This window comes from Anabrus simplex, chromosome 1, assembly GCF_040414725.1.
Source record: "Anabrus simplex isolate iqAnaSimp1 chromosome 1, ASM4041472v1, whole genome shotgun sequence".
In the NCBI taxonomy this organism is placed as follows: Eukaryota; Metazoa; Arthropoda; class Insecta; order Orthoptera; family Tettigoniidae; genus Anabrus; species Anabrus simplex.
This window is the reverse complement of record NC_090265.1, coordinates 1,713,829,431-1,713,846,463: the sequence shown is the minus strand read 5'-3', so window position 1 is coordinate 1,713,846,463 and position 17,033 is coordinate 1,713,829,431. Positions and strand designations below refer to the sequence as shown.

General features: G+C 40.0%; 1 long non-coding RNA gene across 2 annotated transcripts in view; it reads right to left on the bottom strand.

The window, feature by feature from the left end:
- The window catches only part of LOC136882147 (uncharacterized), a 50,901-nt gene that overhangs the window by 32,936 nt on the left and 932 nt on the right, over positions 1–17,033 (bottom strand). The window contains exons 2-3 of one of the 2 annotated variants that reach the window (XR_011018807.1): positions 9,542–9,808; positions 1,144–1,410 (exon numbers count right to left, since the gene is read on the bottom strand). This is a non-coding gene — a long non-coding RNA (uncharacterized lncRNA). Of the gene's footprint in view, positions 1–1,143; positions 1,411–9,541; positions 10,461–17,033 lie in introns of those variants that run through there. The other variant, XR_011018806.1, reaches the window with a different exon arrangement.

The window sequence follows — 17,033 nt, the reverse complement described above, 5'->3', positions numbered from 1 at the left end:
GGCCCCTTAAAACAACAAGCATCAGCCAAATTTCAATATAAAACTAAGAAATGCCAACTTTCATCAGTAAAATTTCCAGTAAAATAAAAAACCCTAAGCGCCATACGATTTAAGTCCATTACAGTGTTTCGCTTTTGAAGACCAAGTATCATCTCATTTGGAGACCAAGGCTGTCATATGATCTATAAATGATTTGGTTCATTATGTTGATGCTTAGTTCTGGCAGGCTTAATAATGCATTGGGCATCTGCATTGTTTAGCTTCTGCAGTATATTCTGGAGGGTTTGTGCGTCTAAGATTGCGTAATTCCTTCTTTATAATCCCAATTCTGTATTTCTTAGCAACTACTGCAGTATTTAAAAATCACCCAGTAGGCTCTAAACATGCTTCCCGCTGTGGGTGGGGGCAGTAGAATAACACCCACGGCATCCCCTGCCTGTCGTAAGAGGCGACTAATAGGGGCCTCAGGGGCTCTGAACTTTGGAGCGTAGGTTAGCGACCACGGGACCCTCAGCTGAGTCCTGGCATTGCTTCCACTTACTTGTGTCAGGCTACTCACTTTCATCTATCCTATCCGACCTCCCTTGGCCAACTCTTGTTCTTTTCCGACCCCGACGCTATTAGGTTTGCGAGGGCTAGGGAGTCTTTCATTTTCACGCCCTTCGCGGCCCTTGTCTTCCTTTGGCCGACATCTTCATTTTTCGAAGTGTCGGCCCCCTTCCATATTTTCCCTCTGATTAGTGTTATATAGAGGATGGTTGCCTAGTTGTACTTCCTCTTAAAACAATAATCACCACCACCACCACCACCTCTTTCATTTTCACGCCCTTCGTGGCCCTTGTCTTTTTTTGACTGATATCTTCATTTTTCGAAGTGTCGGATCCCTTCCCTTTTTTCCTCTGATTAGTGTTATATAGAGGATGGCTGCCTAGTTGTACTTCCTCTTAAAACAATAATCACCACCACCACCACCGCTCTAAACATGCATCCTTCGAGAGGAAAAAGATGTTAGAACCATTAGGCATAACTGTTATGAAAACGGTAACTGAATAATATATGATTGTATCCCTATGTCCTGTTGTGTAGATAGTAGTGTGCATGGAGTCAAAAGCTAGAGATCTATAAATAAAGCATACAACTTACCTCGAGGATGTCCAAGTGATTCTCTTATTTGGCCCTGTAGAGATCTTTCTGCTTGAATGGTATCTCTGCATGTGCGAAACCCAAATTGTTCTTCAGGAATTTTTGAATCTGCAGTTGGATCTATTCATTTCACAAGGAGTTTCATCAGCACCTTGGAGAGCACAAATTTCAAAGCTATGCCTTGATATGAATTGGGGTTGCTGGAGGCACCTTTCCCTTTATATAACACTTTGAGTGATGCATTCTTCAATCTTGATGGTTTGGTGCCTAGAATAAGACACTGATTCAGCAGACTGTTATAACATCTTTCAGAATGTAATCAAGCAATGTATTCAGTCACTACTGATCTACATTTAGGGCAGTCACCCAGGTGGCATATTCCCTATCTTATGTTTTCTGAGCCTTTACTTAAATGACTTCAAAAAAATGGGAAATTTATTGAACATTTCCCTTAGTAAGTCATTTCAATCCGTAACTCCCCTTCCTATAAATAAATATTGCCTCAATTCGTCCTCTTGAATGCCAACTTTATTATCACATCATGATATTTCCTACTTTTAAAGAGACCACTCAGAAATATTCATCTACAAATATCCTCCCACGCCATTCTCCACTGACACCAAGTAGCATACTATTTAGTCACACAGCTCGTCTCCTTTATCCCAAGTCTCCCCAGCCCTAATTTTTTGTTACACTACTCTTTTGTTGGAAATCACTCAGAACAATTCGAGCTGCTTTTCCTTAGATTTTCTAGTCCTTGAATCAATAATTCTGGTGACGGCCCCATACACTGGAACCATACTCAAGTTGGTATATGCCCATTCCTTTACATCATTACTACAACTCTTAAACATCTTCATTACCAGATGCAGAAATCTGTACACTTTATATACAAACCCATTTATGTGATTACCCCAATGAAGATCATTCCTTACATTAACACCTAGGTACTTACAATGATTTCCATGAGGAACATTCACCCCGTCAATGCAGTAATTAAAATTGAGAGGGCTTTTCCTATTTCCCCCTGTGGGTGGGGGCGGTAGAATAACACCCACGGTATCCCCTGCCTGTCGTAAGAGGCGACTAAAAGGGGCCTCAGGGGCTCTGAACTTTGGAGCGTGGGTTGGCGTCCACGAGGCCCTAAGCTGAGTCCTGGCATTGCTTCCACTCACTTGTGCCAGGCTCCTCACTTTCATCTATCCTATCCGACCTCTCTTGGTCAACTCTTGTTCTTTTCCGACCCCGACGCTATTAGGTTTGCGAGGGCTAGGGAGTCTTTCATTTTCACGCCCTTCATGGCCTTTCTCTTATTTTGGTCGATATCTTCATTTTTCGAAGTATCGGACCCCTTCCATTTTTTCCCTCTGATTAGTGTTATATAGAGGATGGTTGCCTAGTTGTACTTCCTCTTAAAACAATAATCACCACCACCACCACCGCTTTTCCTATTTGTGAGACCCACAACCTGACTTTTAACCCCATTTAACATCATACCATTGCCTTCTGTCCATCTCACAACATTATCAAGGTCATTTTGCAGTTGCTCACATTCTTGTAACTTATTTCTTACTCTGTACACAATAACATCATCGCAAAGGCCTTCTCTCTGATTCCACTTATTTACTCACATTATTTATATGTATAAGAGAACATAAATGTCCAATAATAATGCCTTGAGGACTTCCCCTGTTAATTATTGTAGGGTCAGATAAAGCTTCGCTTAGTCTAATTGGACGTAGTTAAGCATTCGTAGACTAAGCGATAATTTGCACATATCAGGCTTTTCAGCAATATGGTGGCCAAGACTTCAAATTTCAATATAAAAATAAGAAATGCCAACTTTCTTCAGTAAAATATCCAGTAAAATTTAAAAACCTAAGTGCCACACAATTTAACTCCATTAATGTGTTTCGCATTTGAAGACCAAGTACCATCTTAAAAGGCAATAGTAGACCAACCGACTAAACATTTTGCAATTGTAGACCTAGGCTGTCATATGGTCTATAAATGCTTTGGTTCTTAATGTTGATTCCCCCTGTGAGTGGGGGCAGTAGAATATCACCCACAGTATCTCCTGCCAGTCGTAAGAGGCGAATAAAAGGGGCCCCAGGGGCTCTGAACTTTGGAGCGTGGGTTGGCGACCATGGGGCCCTTAGCTGAGTCCTGGAGCCCCAGGGACTCTGAACTTTGGAGTGTGTGTTGGCGACCACGGGGCCCTCAGCTGAGTCCTCCCCCTGTGGATGGGGGCGGTAGAATAACACCCACGGCATCCCCTGCCTGTCGTAAGAGGCGACTAAAAGGGGCCTCAGAGGCTCTGAACTTTGGAGCGTGGGTTGGCGAACACGGGGCCCTCAGCTGAGTCCTGGCATTGCTTCCACTTACTTGTGCCACGCTCCTCATTTTCATCTATCCTATCCGACCACCCTTGGTCAACTCTTGTTCTTTTCCGACCCCAACGCTATTAGGTTTGCGAGGGCTAGGGAGTCAATTTTCACGCCCTTCGTGGCCCTTGTCTTACTTTGGCCGATATCTTCATTTTTCGAAGTGTCGGATCCCTTCCATTTTTCCCTCTGATTAGTGTTATATAGAGGATTGTTGCCCAGTTGTACTTCCTCTTAAAACAATAATCACCACCACCACCACCACCACCTCAGCTGAGTCCTGGCATGGCTTCCCCTTACTTGTGCCAGGGTCCTCAATTTCCTCCATCCTATCCGACCTCCCTTGGTCAACTCTTGTTCTTTTCCGACCCCGACGCTATTAGGTTTGCGAGGGTTAGGGAGTCTTTCATTTTCACACCCTTCGTGGCCCTTGCCTTCCTTTGGCCGATACCTTCATTTTTTGAAGTGTCGGACTCCTTCCATTTTTTCTCTGATTAGTGTTATATAGAGGATGGTTGCCCAGTTGTACTTCCTCTTAAAACAATAATCACCACCACCACCATCTCCATCTTAATGTTGATGCTTAGTTCTGGTGGGCTTTTGGTTTATGAATGAAGGTTCTTTTACTTATTACCGCATTCGGCATCTGCCTTGTTTAGCAGCTGCAGTATATTCTGGTGGGTTTGTGTTTCTAAGGCCTATATTACACTTATCACATTGCTGTGTCACAGAATATTATAAAATCTTAGATCACATGAATGTGATGAAATTTGCTCATTAAGGACTTCTTGAGTATATTACGCTATGACAAAGCTTTTATCATATGTTATGTCACAGTACTATAATGATGAATCCACGCTCCAGGGCCAGAGGAGATTCTTCCGATACTCCTACAGGAAGGACGGGAGATACTCGTCAGTTCCCTGACAGACCTCTTCAGAGCTAGTCTAGCTTTAGGGTACAGCCCAAAAGCATGGTCTGAAGCTAAAGCAGTATTCATACCTAAACCTGGAAAGGCATACTATGCCTAAGGTGGTGGTGGTGATTATTGTTTTAAGAGGAAGTGCAATTAGGCAACCATCCTCTATATAACACTAATCAGACAGAAAAATGAAAGGGGTCCGACACTTCGAAAAATAAAGGTATCGGACAATGGAGGACAAGGGCCACGAAGGGTGTGAAATGAAAGACAACCTAGCCCCGCAAACCTAAAAGCGTCGGGGTCGGAAAGAACAAGATTTGACCAATGGAGGTCTCATAGGATAGATTAAAGTGAGGAGCCTGGCACAAGTATGTGGAAGCAATGTCAGGACTCAGATCTTGACTCTTTACTCAGTCAGAGCTGACGTCGCTAACAACAATGGTGATTGTTCAGCATTGTGTAAAATTTGTCACCATCCACCATTCTTAAATGACATGACCTAAAATACGATTCTAGCAGGCAGTGGCATAGTTGATTAAGACATTGTTTTGAGGAATTTGTATAACTTCTTGATCACTATTTATCTAAGATATAATAAACATGTGGCACTTACAGTACACTTTACTTGTGCTTTACTTGAAGAATATCTCTTCTTCCAATCTAGTACACTTTATTTGTGCTTTACTTGAAGAATCTCTCTTCTTCCAATCTAGTACACTTTATTATGTTAATTCTTTCAAATTCTCTCGTCTTTCAATCTCTTATAATACCAATATAAATGGTCCATTATAGGACATTATAATTTTTTTTCCTTTTTTTTTTTTTTTCAGCTAACTCATTCCTGGTTGCCAGCGTTTCGCCCTCGTGTGCTAGGCTGGGCTCATCAGTTGGTACCTAGCACACCTACCAAGATGCTGGCTAGTGCATACTGGGCAGGCCACTGCGTAGGTTAAATGTAGCCACTGGCAGTGCCAATACACTATGAGACACTTTGTCTCATTATCAAAAATTGATGCCTGCTTGGCCATCAGATGATTAGATGTTAATTCCGTTAGGGAATCTGAAATATTTCAATCTCTTATGCGCACTTTTAAATTAATCAATTTTCATTGACCTACTATGCCCAAACCAAAGCATCCTCCTTCATGCTGAAAGCAATGGAGAAAATTCTGGATAAATATATCAGAAGAACAGTGCAACTGAACTCAACATTATATAAAGTAATCATAGAAAGAGATGTCAATATTATAGAATGTTAAGCTTGGTAACACATGCCTCCAAAATTTTTACAAGAATTATGTACCATCGCATGGAGAATAGAAGAAAATCTCTCAGAGGATCAATTCTGGTTTAGGAGAAACGGAGGAACAAGAGAAGCAATTCTGAGCCTTAGAAAAATTATTGAACAAGCCCTAAGAATCAATAAGAACATCCTAATTGCTTTCATTGATATAGAGAAAGCGTTTGATAAAGTTAACTGGAATACTATGCTTAAAGCCCTTAGAAGTCTGAAAGTGGACTACAGAGATCGGAAAATCATCTATCAGCTGTACAAGTACCAGACAGCGTTTGTAGGAAAGGAGCAAATCAATGAGAAAATAAGAAAAGGAGTATGGCAGGGATGTGGTCTGTCACCTCTATTATTCAATGTGTATTTAGAAGAAGCAATGAAAGAGTTATCAGCCACCTCCACTTACTTGTGTCAGGCTCCTTACTTTCATCTATCCTGTCTGACCTCTCTTGGTTAACTCTTATTCTTTTCCAACCCCGACGCTATTAGGTTTGCGAGGGCTAGGGAGTCTTTCATTTTCAACCCCCTGTGGGTAGGGACGGTAGAATAACACCCACGGAGTCCCCTGCCTGTCGTAAGAGGCGACTAGAAGTGGCCCCAAGGGCTCTGAACCTTGGAGCGTGGGATGGCGACAACGGGGCCCTCAGCTGAGTCCTGGCATTGCTTCCACTTACTTGTGCTAGGCTCCTCACTTTCATCTATCCTATCCGACCTCTCTTGGTCAACTCTTGTTCTTTTCAGACCCCGACGTTATTAGGTTTGCGAGGGCTCTTCGTGGCCCTTGTCTTTCTTTGGCCGATACCTTCATTTTTCGAAGTGTCGGATCCCTACCATTTTTTTCTCTCTGATTAGTGTTATATAGAGGATGGTTGCCTAGTTGTACTTCCTCTTAAAACAATAATCACCACCACCACCACCACTCATGGAATAAAAATAAATGGCCAACTATACCAAACAATACGTTTCGCGGATGATATTGCTCTCATAGCTGAAACTGAGAATGAGATACAGACCTCACTAAAGAAATTGAATGATCTACTAATACTAAAGTGTAACATGAATGTTAAAAAAACAAAAACCAAGACCCCGGATGGTAAACAGGATGTTAATGTTTGGTTGGAAGGAGAAAAAATTGACTCAAGTAAATCAGTTCAGTTATTTGGGAAGCATCATTATATCTGATCAGAGGTGTGGAAAGGACGTCCGTTCTCAAATAGCCCAGCCTAAAGGAGCTTTCAATAAAATTTAAAAAAAAAGAAGCCTGTTGACCTCCAAGGCAATATCTCTACCGGTAAGAAAGCATTTCATTAAGAGCTTCATTTTGAGCATTGTGTCCTATGGCTCTGAAACCTGGACTCTATTAAAGGCTGATAAGAAAAGAATAGATGCATTTGAAATGTGGTGCTGGCGTCGAATGTTACAAATACTCTGGACTCACAGGCTAACAAATGAAGAAGTTCTCAAGAGAGCTGAAGAAGAGAAAATGATCGCGAAAAGAAGATGTAGTTGGAGAGGTCATTTACTGCAGCATTCATCATGGTGCACCACACTGCTTGAAGGGAAACTGGAAGGAAATACTAGAAGAGGACGACCAAGAGCAGGGTTCCTCGATGGCATTAAAGGGTGACGTCCATATCAACTAATCAAGCAGCTGGCTCAGGATAGAAGGTCGTTGGATGAGGACAGTCATGCTACCCACAAATCATCAGGTTGAGGAGAACAAGAGAGAGAGAGAGAGAGAGAGAATATTTTTGTCAATTTTCAGTCTTCTGTTCCTGCTTTTATAATCTTTGTGCTTCGAATTGTACAACTTTGCATGTGATTCATAATATTCATAATATTAAATAAGAAGTTTTGTGGTTACCACAGACCATGTGCGCTTATTATCCGCCATTTTCTTTCTGAATTGTCACAGACTTGATCAAAGGTATGATCATGAGTATAACTTTTATCACACAACTGTGTCACAGCTAGATGTGATCAAAGATGCTGTATTACACTGTAAAATATTTTATCACATAAACATTATCAAACTTCTGTGACACAGAGATGTGATAGTGTAATATAGGCCTAAGAATGCATATTTCCTTCTTTATAATCCCACTTCTGTATTGTTTAGCAAATGCTGCATTATTTACAAACCTCCCAGTAACCTTTAAACATGCATCCTTCAAGAGGAAAGATGATGTAAAAAGCATGATATGAAAATGGTAACTGAATGGTACAATTGTATCCCTATTCCTGTCATTTAGAGTGTGATAGTACATATATCACACCCCCGAATTATATGTAGAAGGTAGAGATATTATTGTCAGTATTCGATTTATTATTATTATTATTATTATTATTATTATTATTATTATTATTATTATTATTATTATTATTATTATTATTATCGGTATTTCATTTGTAGGTTTTGTCATTTATATTTATAAGCTGGAAGATATCCACATATGTAGGTATGAGTAATTTGTTTTGCACGAGTGGGAAAACATTGCTGTAATAACTCTGGTAATTTGAATAAGTCATATGGCTACCCCAGTGTCTGTTGTGATGTACTTGTGTCAGGAAATTCCATTAGTCATGTATATATCCCAGCCTGATGAGATGAGCTTGTTGTTGTACCAGGGAAATTTGATGATTCATGTAAAACTCCTGAGTGTTTGTTTATAACTTGGGAGAAAGAAGAGGTTCACTCATGATTGGCTGGCAAGCACCAATCCAGACGTATCATCTGAGAGGAGGGGGATGTTGATGTCTATAAAGGTTGATGATACGGCGGCAACGAGAGACATTGTAAGGAACATTGTAAGGGTGATTGTAGAGGTGATTGTAAAGGAACAAGAAGGAAGATAACTACAACTACAACTACAACTGACGCACTGTACGGGAAGGAAGTGGTGCTGATACATAGTACTGGAGTGACACGGCTGCAATGGACTGGACTTCAAACGTTCGTGGAGCGTAGTCTTGTTATGTTTGTGGAAAGTGGCCGATTGTGGAGAGTGCTTGCGCATTAAGTATTGTAGCATTTGTGGTGGCCTAGCATTATATGTTGGTGAAAGCTATCTCAGACTTTCCATAAATTTATATGTTGAGGATCGACAGACGTGTGTATATATCTTTACAACAAGTGTTAAAATATGTGAACACAGTAGTACAAGGTACAGTATCTGTGTGATGTGATAACTGCCGATTATGAGAATCGGTAAATCGAATTGATATAGAGACAGTGAAGGGTATTTATCTTCATACTTGTACATTGTTCATCGGACCATCTACAAATGGTAGCTTAGTTCTCGCTTTCGTTTTCCCACGATTTTCATTATTGTTGTTGTTGTAAATATGGAGTCTTCCAGCAATATTTTATGTGTGTATTATATGTATAATGTTGTATGATGATGAGGTGCTCATGCACGGAATTTGTTCAGAATATAGTTAGCTATTTTAGAATCAGTGTTATTGATAAACCTAGGTGCAGTTCCTACCTAGTTAGTCGTTTTCAGGAGGTTAGGTAAGGCCTGCAACAGATGTACCAGTACACAGCATTATGTACACGCCCTGGGATATACAGCTTATCATGCTCTTATCTAAATTCGAGGGATCCATTCTGGTGAACTCTGGCGCCCATACTACGGACATTTCGGTTAATTATGCTTATTAATTTTATTAAGTTTTTGAGCAATTTTATTTATATATTTTTATTCATGATTTTATTTATTATTATCATCAAAAAATTACAAGAGAGTAGTGTGCATGAAATCAAAAGCATTAGATCTATAAATAAAGTGATAAATTTACCTCGGGGATGTCTAAATTATTCTCTCATTTGGCCCTGTAGTGGTCCTGCTGCTTGAAAGGCAGATCTGCCTGTGCAAAACCCAAATTGCTCTTCAGGAATTCTTGAATCTGCCATTGAATCTATTCATTTCACTAGGAGTTTCCTCAGGATCTTGAAGAGCACAAATTTCAAAGCTATGCCTTGATATGAATTGGGGTCACTGGAGTCACCTTTCCCTTTATATAAAACTTTGAATGATGCATTCTTTCATCTGACTGGTTTGGTGCCTAGAATAAGACATTGATTCAGCAGACTATTATCACATCCTTCAGAATGTAATCAAGCAATGTAATCAATCACTACTGCTCTACATTTAGGGTGGACGCCCAGGTGACAGATTCCCTATCTGATGTTTTCTGAGCCTTTTCTTAAACGTCTTCAAAGAAATTGGAAACTTATAGAACATCTCCCTTAGTAAGTTGTTCCAATCCCTAACTCCCCTTCCTATAAACTAATTTGGCTCCAATGTGTCTTCTTGAATTCCAACTTTATTTTCACATTGTGACCTTTCTACTTTTAAAGACACCGCTCAGGTTTATTCATCTAGTAATGTCATTCCATACCATCTCTCCACTGACAGCTCGGAGCATACTGCTTAGTCACACAGCTCATCCCCTTTCTCCCAAGTCTTCCCATTGCAAACTTTTTGTAACACTACTACTTTGTTGGAAACATCCAGAACAAATCGCCAGCTTTCCTTTAGATTTTTTCCAGTTCTTGAATCAAGAAAGTATACCCTTTCCTTTATATCCTTACTACAATCCTTAAACACCTTCATATCCAGGTGCAGAAATCTGTACCCTTTATTTACAATCCCATTTATGTGATTACCCCAACGAAGTTCTTTGCTTACATTAACACCTAGGTACTGAAAATGATGCCCGTAAGGAACTTTCAGCTCATCATTGCTGTAATTAAAACAGAGAAGCCTTTTCCTATTTGTGAAACACACAACCTGACTTATAACCCAGCTTATCATCATACCATTGCCTTCTGACCTTCTCACAACATTATCAGGTTCATTTGGTAGTTGCCCACAATTTTGTAACTTATTTCTTACTCAATACAAAATAACATAATTCGCAAAAAGCCTTCTCTCTGATTTCACTTCGTTACTCACATCATTTATATGTATAAGGAAAAATAAATATCCAATAATACTGCCTTGTGGAATTCCACTCTTAAATATTACGGGGTCAGATAAAGCCTTGTTTAGTCTGATTGGACGTAGTTATGTATTCATAGACTAAACGACAGTTTGCACATTTCAGGCCTTTCCTATATTCTGGTGGCAAAGACTTCAAACTTCAATATAGAAATAAGATGTGCCAACTTTTTTCAGTAAAATTTCCTATAAAATTGACAACCCTAAGAACATTATGATTTAAGTCCATTACTGCTTTTCATATTTGAAGACCAAGTATCACTTTAAAAGGCAATACTAGACCAACTGACAAAACATTTTGCAATTGTAGACCAAGGCTGTCACTTTGTCTATAAATGCTTTGGTTCTTAATGTAGATGCTTAGCTCTGGCAGGCTTTTGGTTTAAGAATGAAGGTACTTTTACTTAATATTGCATTTAGTATCTGAATTGTTTAGCAGCCACAGTATATATGGCAGGTTTGTGTGTCTAAGAATGCATATTTCCTTCTTTATAATCCCACTTCTGCATTGTTTAGCAACTACTGCAGTATTTACATATCTCCTATTAAGCTCTAAACATGCATCCGTCAAGAGGAAAGAAGATGTTAGAAGCATGTTATGAAAATGGTAACTGAATAATGTACGATTGTATCCCTATGTCCTGTCATTTAGATAGCAGTGTGCATGAAGTAAAAAGCATTAGATCTACAAATAAAGTGAACAACTTACCTCGGCGATGTCTAAGTGATTGATTTTTCCCTAGGGGCTCTAAGCTCGGGAGCGTGGGTTGGCGACCATGGGGCCCTTAGCTGAGTCTTGGCATTGCTTACACTTTCTTGTGCCAGGCTCCTTATTTTCATCTATCCTATAGAACCTCTCTTGGTCAACACTTGTTCTTTCTGACCATGAAGGTATTAGTTTCCCAAGGCCTAGGGAGTCTTTTATTTTTATGCCCCTTCTGGCCCTGTTCTTTCCTTGGCTGAAACTTCATTTTTCGAAGTGGCTGATCCTTTCCATTTTTTCTCTCTGATTAGTGTTATATAGAGGATGGTTGCTTAGTTGTACTTCACCACCACCACCACCACCACCACCACCACCACCACCACCACCACCACCACCACCACCACCACCACCACCACCATCTAAGTGATTCTGTTAATTGGTCCTGTAGAGATCTGCCTGTGCAATACCCAAATTGCTCTTCAGGAATTTTTGAATCTGGAGCTGAATCTATTAATTTCACAAGAATTTCATCAGGATCTTGAAGAGCGCAAATTTCAAAGCTATGCATTGATATGAAATGGGGTCGCTGGAGGCACCTTTCTCTTTATATAACACTTTGAGTGATGCATTCTTAACTCTTTCTGGTATGATGCCTGGAATAAGACATGATTCAGCAGACTGTTATCACATTTTAAAAAATGTAATCAAGCAATGTACGCAATCACTACTGATCTACATTTAGAGCAGTCGCCCAGGTGGCAGATTACCTATCTGATGTTTTCTGAGCCTTTTCTTAAATGACTTCAAAGAAATTGGAAATTTATTGAACACCTACCTTAGTAAGTTACTCCAATTCCTAACTCCCCTTCCTATAAACCAATTTTGCCCCAATTTGTTCTCTTGAATTCCAACTCTATTTTCATATCGTGATCTTTCCTACTTTTAAAGACACCACTCAGAATTATTTATCTACTAATGTCATTCCTTGCCACTCTCCATTGATACCTCAGAGCATACTGCTTAGTAATGCAACTCGTATCCTTTTTCCCAAATCTTCCCAGCCCAAACGTATTTTTGTTAACCATGAACGTATTATACTGGCGTAGCATGGGGAGAGGTGATATTCCACTGGCGGATAGGGGAGTCCTAACCGGCTTGCCGGTGGACTTGAGGAGAAAAAAATATCTCTCACGGACCAAACACACAACCTCCTGTGTGTGGGGGACGCAAACGAAGAATACACCCATGGTAACCCCTGCCTGTCATAAGAGACAACTAAAAGGGGTGACCAAGGTATGATCAAACTAGAAACATGAAACTACCATGGGTTGCATTTACTTGCGTGAAGTACCACTATGTTGGGTACCAAATAAGTTTGTGATTAGTAGCACTATATGAGCAACACCATGGGATAAGAGAACCCATGGTTCTGGCTTGCCTATGATTAGTACCAACTACATGAGGAACAACACGGGATTGTACGAGTCCCTGTGGTTAGTACCCTTATGTGATGAATGCCATAGGCTTGCGTTGCCTGTAGATGGCACCGCAATGTCCTAAACAGATTCACAAGTAAGTATTTATTATTTTCCACCTAGTCGATACAATGATTGCTTAAGGCAATTTAATGGTTAAAAGTGGTTCATGTTTCGTATTTTATCAACATCTTCAGCCACATAACACTGTTTAGATGAAAAATATATAAAATTGACAAAGTAATGCTTAAGAGGAAGTGTTCTTAAAATTAACATAAGATTGACAACATTAAAACAAACAAAAACTCAAGAGAAAATATATAAATTATTACTACAATTGAAAGCAGTTGTCAAGGAAACACTTGTACAATATTCCATAGAGAGTATGTCCTAAATGAATATTCTTTTCTTAATAATTCATGAAAAAAGGTCAAATTATAAATTATACAGTTTATAGGTAATTGTCGAAATGAAGAAAACCAGATATCACAATGTGGTTCTTATTATTAATGCAGATGAAAATATAACTAATTCCTAGTTGTCAATTCTTATTAAGCATGCTTTCCTTTGGAACAGTAACTCCTGTCATTCTTTCACAGTCTTGTGTCTGGTGTAATATTGATGATGCGTTCTTCCTTGCTCTTGCACCTGAGGAGGTGGAGGAGCGGGGGATATAGGTGTGTCAAGAACCTCCTTGCTGCCACCTATAGCTTCAACTGAGGAGAAATAAGTTGTAGGGCTATCTGTAGATGGAGAAATTCCAATTCTTTTTTCGTGATCTTTCTCAAGCATTTTCAAATATACTAGAATTTGATAATATAAAGGATTCTTATATTCTACAGCCTCATTAAGGTTATCATTTTTCTTTATAAGTTGGTCTAGATGAATGTATAGATCTTCATATGTGTTCATTAAGCTGCCCTTCTTTAATTTCTTTATGATGGTCAGGTCTTGTTCTATGTCGGTAAATTTATGACCTGTGGCAGTCATGTGTGATCCCATAGCTGAGAATCTTCTATGTTTTTCAGCATTCACACGTTCCAAATAACCAACTTTAAAATTGCGGCCAGATTGTCCTATGCATGTATTCTTGCATTCGATGTTTCATGTTGTTATTGGTGGAAAATGCAATTTTGAAATTTCTTCTCTTAAATAAATTTGTTATTACATGTATGTTTGGATTATTATATGTGAACTTGATGTATTTTTCAGTTTTACTAGGTTTGATTGCTAATTTGGAATGCTGCTTCTCCGAAAATTTATTAATTATTTTATCAATCATGTTATTGTTGAAACCATTCAAGAGGGCTTGTTGTCGGATAAACAACAGTTCTTTATTCCTTTCAGATTTGGATAAAGGAATACTAAACTCTCTGTTAATGTAACTATAATATGCTGACCCTTTCTGTGTCTCAGGGTGTTTGTTTTAATGTTGTCAATCTTATGTTAATTTTAAGGACACTTCCTCTTAAGCATTACTTTGTCAATTTTATATATTTTTCATCTAAACAGTGTTATGTGGCTGAAGATGTTGATAAAATACGAAACATGAACCACTTTTAACCATTAAATTGCCTTAAGCAATCATTGTATCGACTAGGTGGAAAATAAAAAATACTTAATTGTGAATCTATTGAAGTGCGATACGGACCATGAAACTGATTTTATGTAATGTCCTAAACAGATAGGTGTGTAATAAACGTGTGAATTTTATTACCTGTGTGTAGTACCATAATGTGTGGAATACCGTGAATCTATGCTATTCTTGATTAGTACCGCAACATGACAAATAATAAGGTTCCACTTTCCTAGTGATAAGTCCCATTGTGAGGGGCTGCTGACTAGGATTTTGGACCCCTTTCGACTACAAATATCAGATTCAGTATTGTGCTATAAACCCCCTGTGGGTGGGGGCGGTAGAATAACACCCACGGTATCCCCTGCCTGTCGTAAGAGGCGACTAAGAGGGGCCCCAGGGGCTCTGAAATATGAAGCGTGAGTTGGCGACCATGGGGCCCTCAGCTGAGTCCTGGCATTGCTTCCACTTACTTGTGCCAGGCTCCTCACTTTCATCTATCCTGTCCGACCTCTCTTGGTCAACTCTTGTTCTTTTCAGACCCCGACGCTATTAGGTTTGCGAGGGCTAGGGAGTCTTTCATGTTCACGCCCTTCGTGGCCCTTGTCTTTCTTTGGCCGATATCTTCATTTTTTGAAGTGTCGGACCCCTTCCATTTATTCCTCTGATTAGTGTTATATAGCGGATGGTTGCCTAGTTGTACTTCCTCTTAAAACAATAATCACCACCACCACCACCACCAACCATTGTGCTATAAAGCAGTCGCTGGGTCACTAATACTATTGTTCTACACCAGCTACTGTGCACGTGAGGCACTGTGGGTCGGTTTCACTGATAGTTTCAAATTCATATCCATCCATCCTTCCATTCATCCTTCGTCCTCATGTTTTGAATAGTGGTCAGTGGATGTTTTTGGGCTTTTAATTTGTCATTTCCTTCTGTACATTTTAGGGCTGATGACCTAGATGTTAGGCCCATTTAAACAACAAGCATCATCATCATCATCAGTTTTTGTAACACTACTCTTTTGTTGGAAACAAAAAAGAACCAGAACAAATCGAGCTGCATTTCTTTCTCTTGAAGGTTTCCCCCCTGTGGGTGGGGGCGGTAGAATAACACCCACGGTATCCCCTGCCTGTCGTAAGAGGCGACTAAAAGGGGCTCTGAACTTTGGAGTGTGGGTTGGCGATCACGAGGCACTCAGCTGAGTCCTGGCATTTCTTCCCCTTACTTGTGCCAGGCTCCTCACTTTTATCTATCCTATCCGACATCCCTTGGTCAACTCTTGTTCTTTTCTGACCCCGACGCTATTAGGTTTGCGAGGGCTAGGGAGTCTTTCATTTTCACGCTCTTCGTGGCCCTTGTCTTTCTTTGGCCGATACCTTCATTTTTCGAAGTGTCGGACCCCTTCCATTTTTCTCTCTGATTAGTGTTATATAGAGGATGGTTGCCTACTTGTACTTCCTCTTAAAACAATAATCACCACCATCACCACCACTCTCTTGAAGGTTATCCTGGTGAGGGGCCCATACACTGGCACCGTACTCTAGTTGGAGTCCTTACATTAACACCTTGGTACTTACAATGATTCTCATAAGGAAACCCCTGTGGGTGGAGGCGGTAGAATAACACTCACGATGTTTCCTGCCTGTTGAAAGAGGCAACTAAAAGGTGCCCCAAGGGCTCTGAACTTTGGAGCGTGGGTTAGCGACCACGGGGCCCTCAGCTGAGTCCTGGCATTGCTTCCACTTACTTGTGCCAGGCTACTCACTTTCATCTATCCTAAGCGACCTCCCTTGGTCAACTCTTGTTCGTTTCCGACCCCGACGCTATTAGGTTTGCGAGGGCTAGGGAGTCTTTCATTTTCACGCCCTTCGTGGACCTTGTCTTTCTTTGACCGATATCTTCATTTTTCGAAGTGTCGGATCCCTTCAATTTTTCCCTCTGATTAGTGTTACATAGAGGATGGTTGCCTAGTTGTGCTTCCTCTTAAAACAATAATCACCACCACCACCACCTTCTTCTTTTCCGATCCCAACAGTATTACGTATGGAGACCTAGGAAGTGTTTCATTTTCAGTCCCTTCGTGGCCCTTGTCTTCCTTTGTCCAATACCCTTTTTTGAAGTGTCGGACCCCTTCCAGTTTTTCTCTCTGATTAGTGTTATATAGAGGATGGTTGCCTAGTTGTACTTCCTCTTAAAACAATAATCGCCACCACCACCACCACCTCATAAGGAGCTTTCACCCCATTATTGCAGCAATTTAAACTGAGAGGGCTGTTCCTATTTGTGAAGCCCACAACCTGACTTTTAACCCCGTTTATCATCATACCATTGCCTTCTGTCCAGCTAACAACATTATCAAGGTCATTTTGCAGTTGCTACCAATCTTGTAACTTATTTCTTACTCTGTACAATATAACATCATTTGCAAAAATTCTTCTGATTACACTCCTTTACTTACATCATTTATATGTATAAGGAAACATAAATGTCCAATAATACTGCCTTGAGGAATTCCTTCTTAATTATT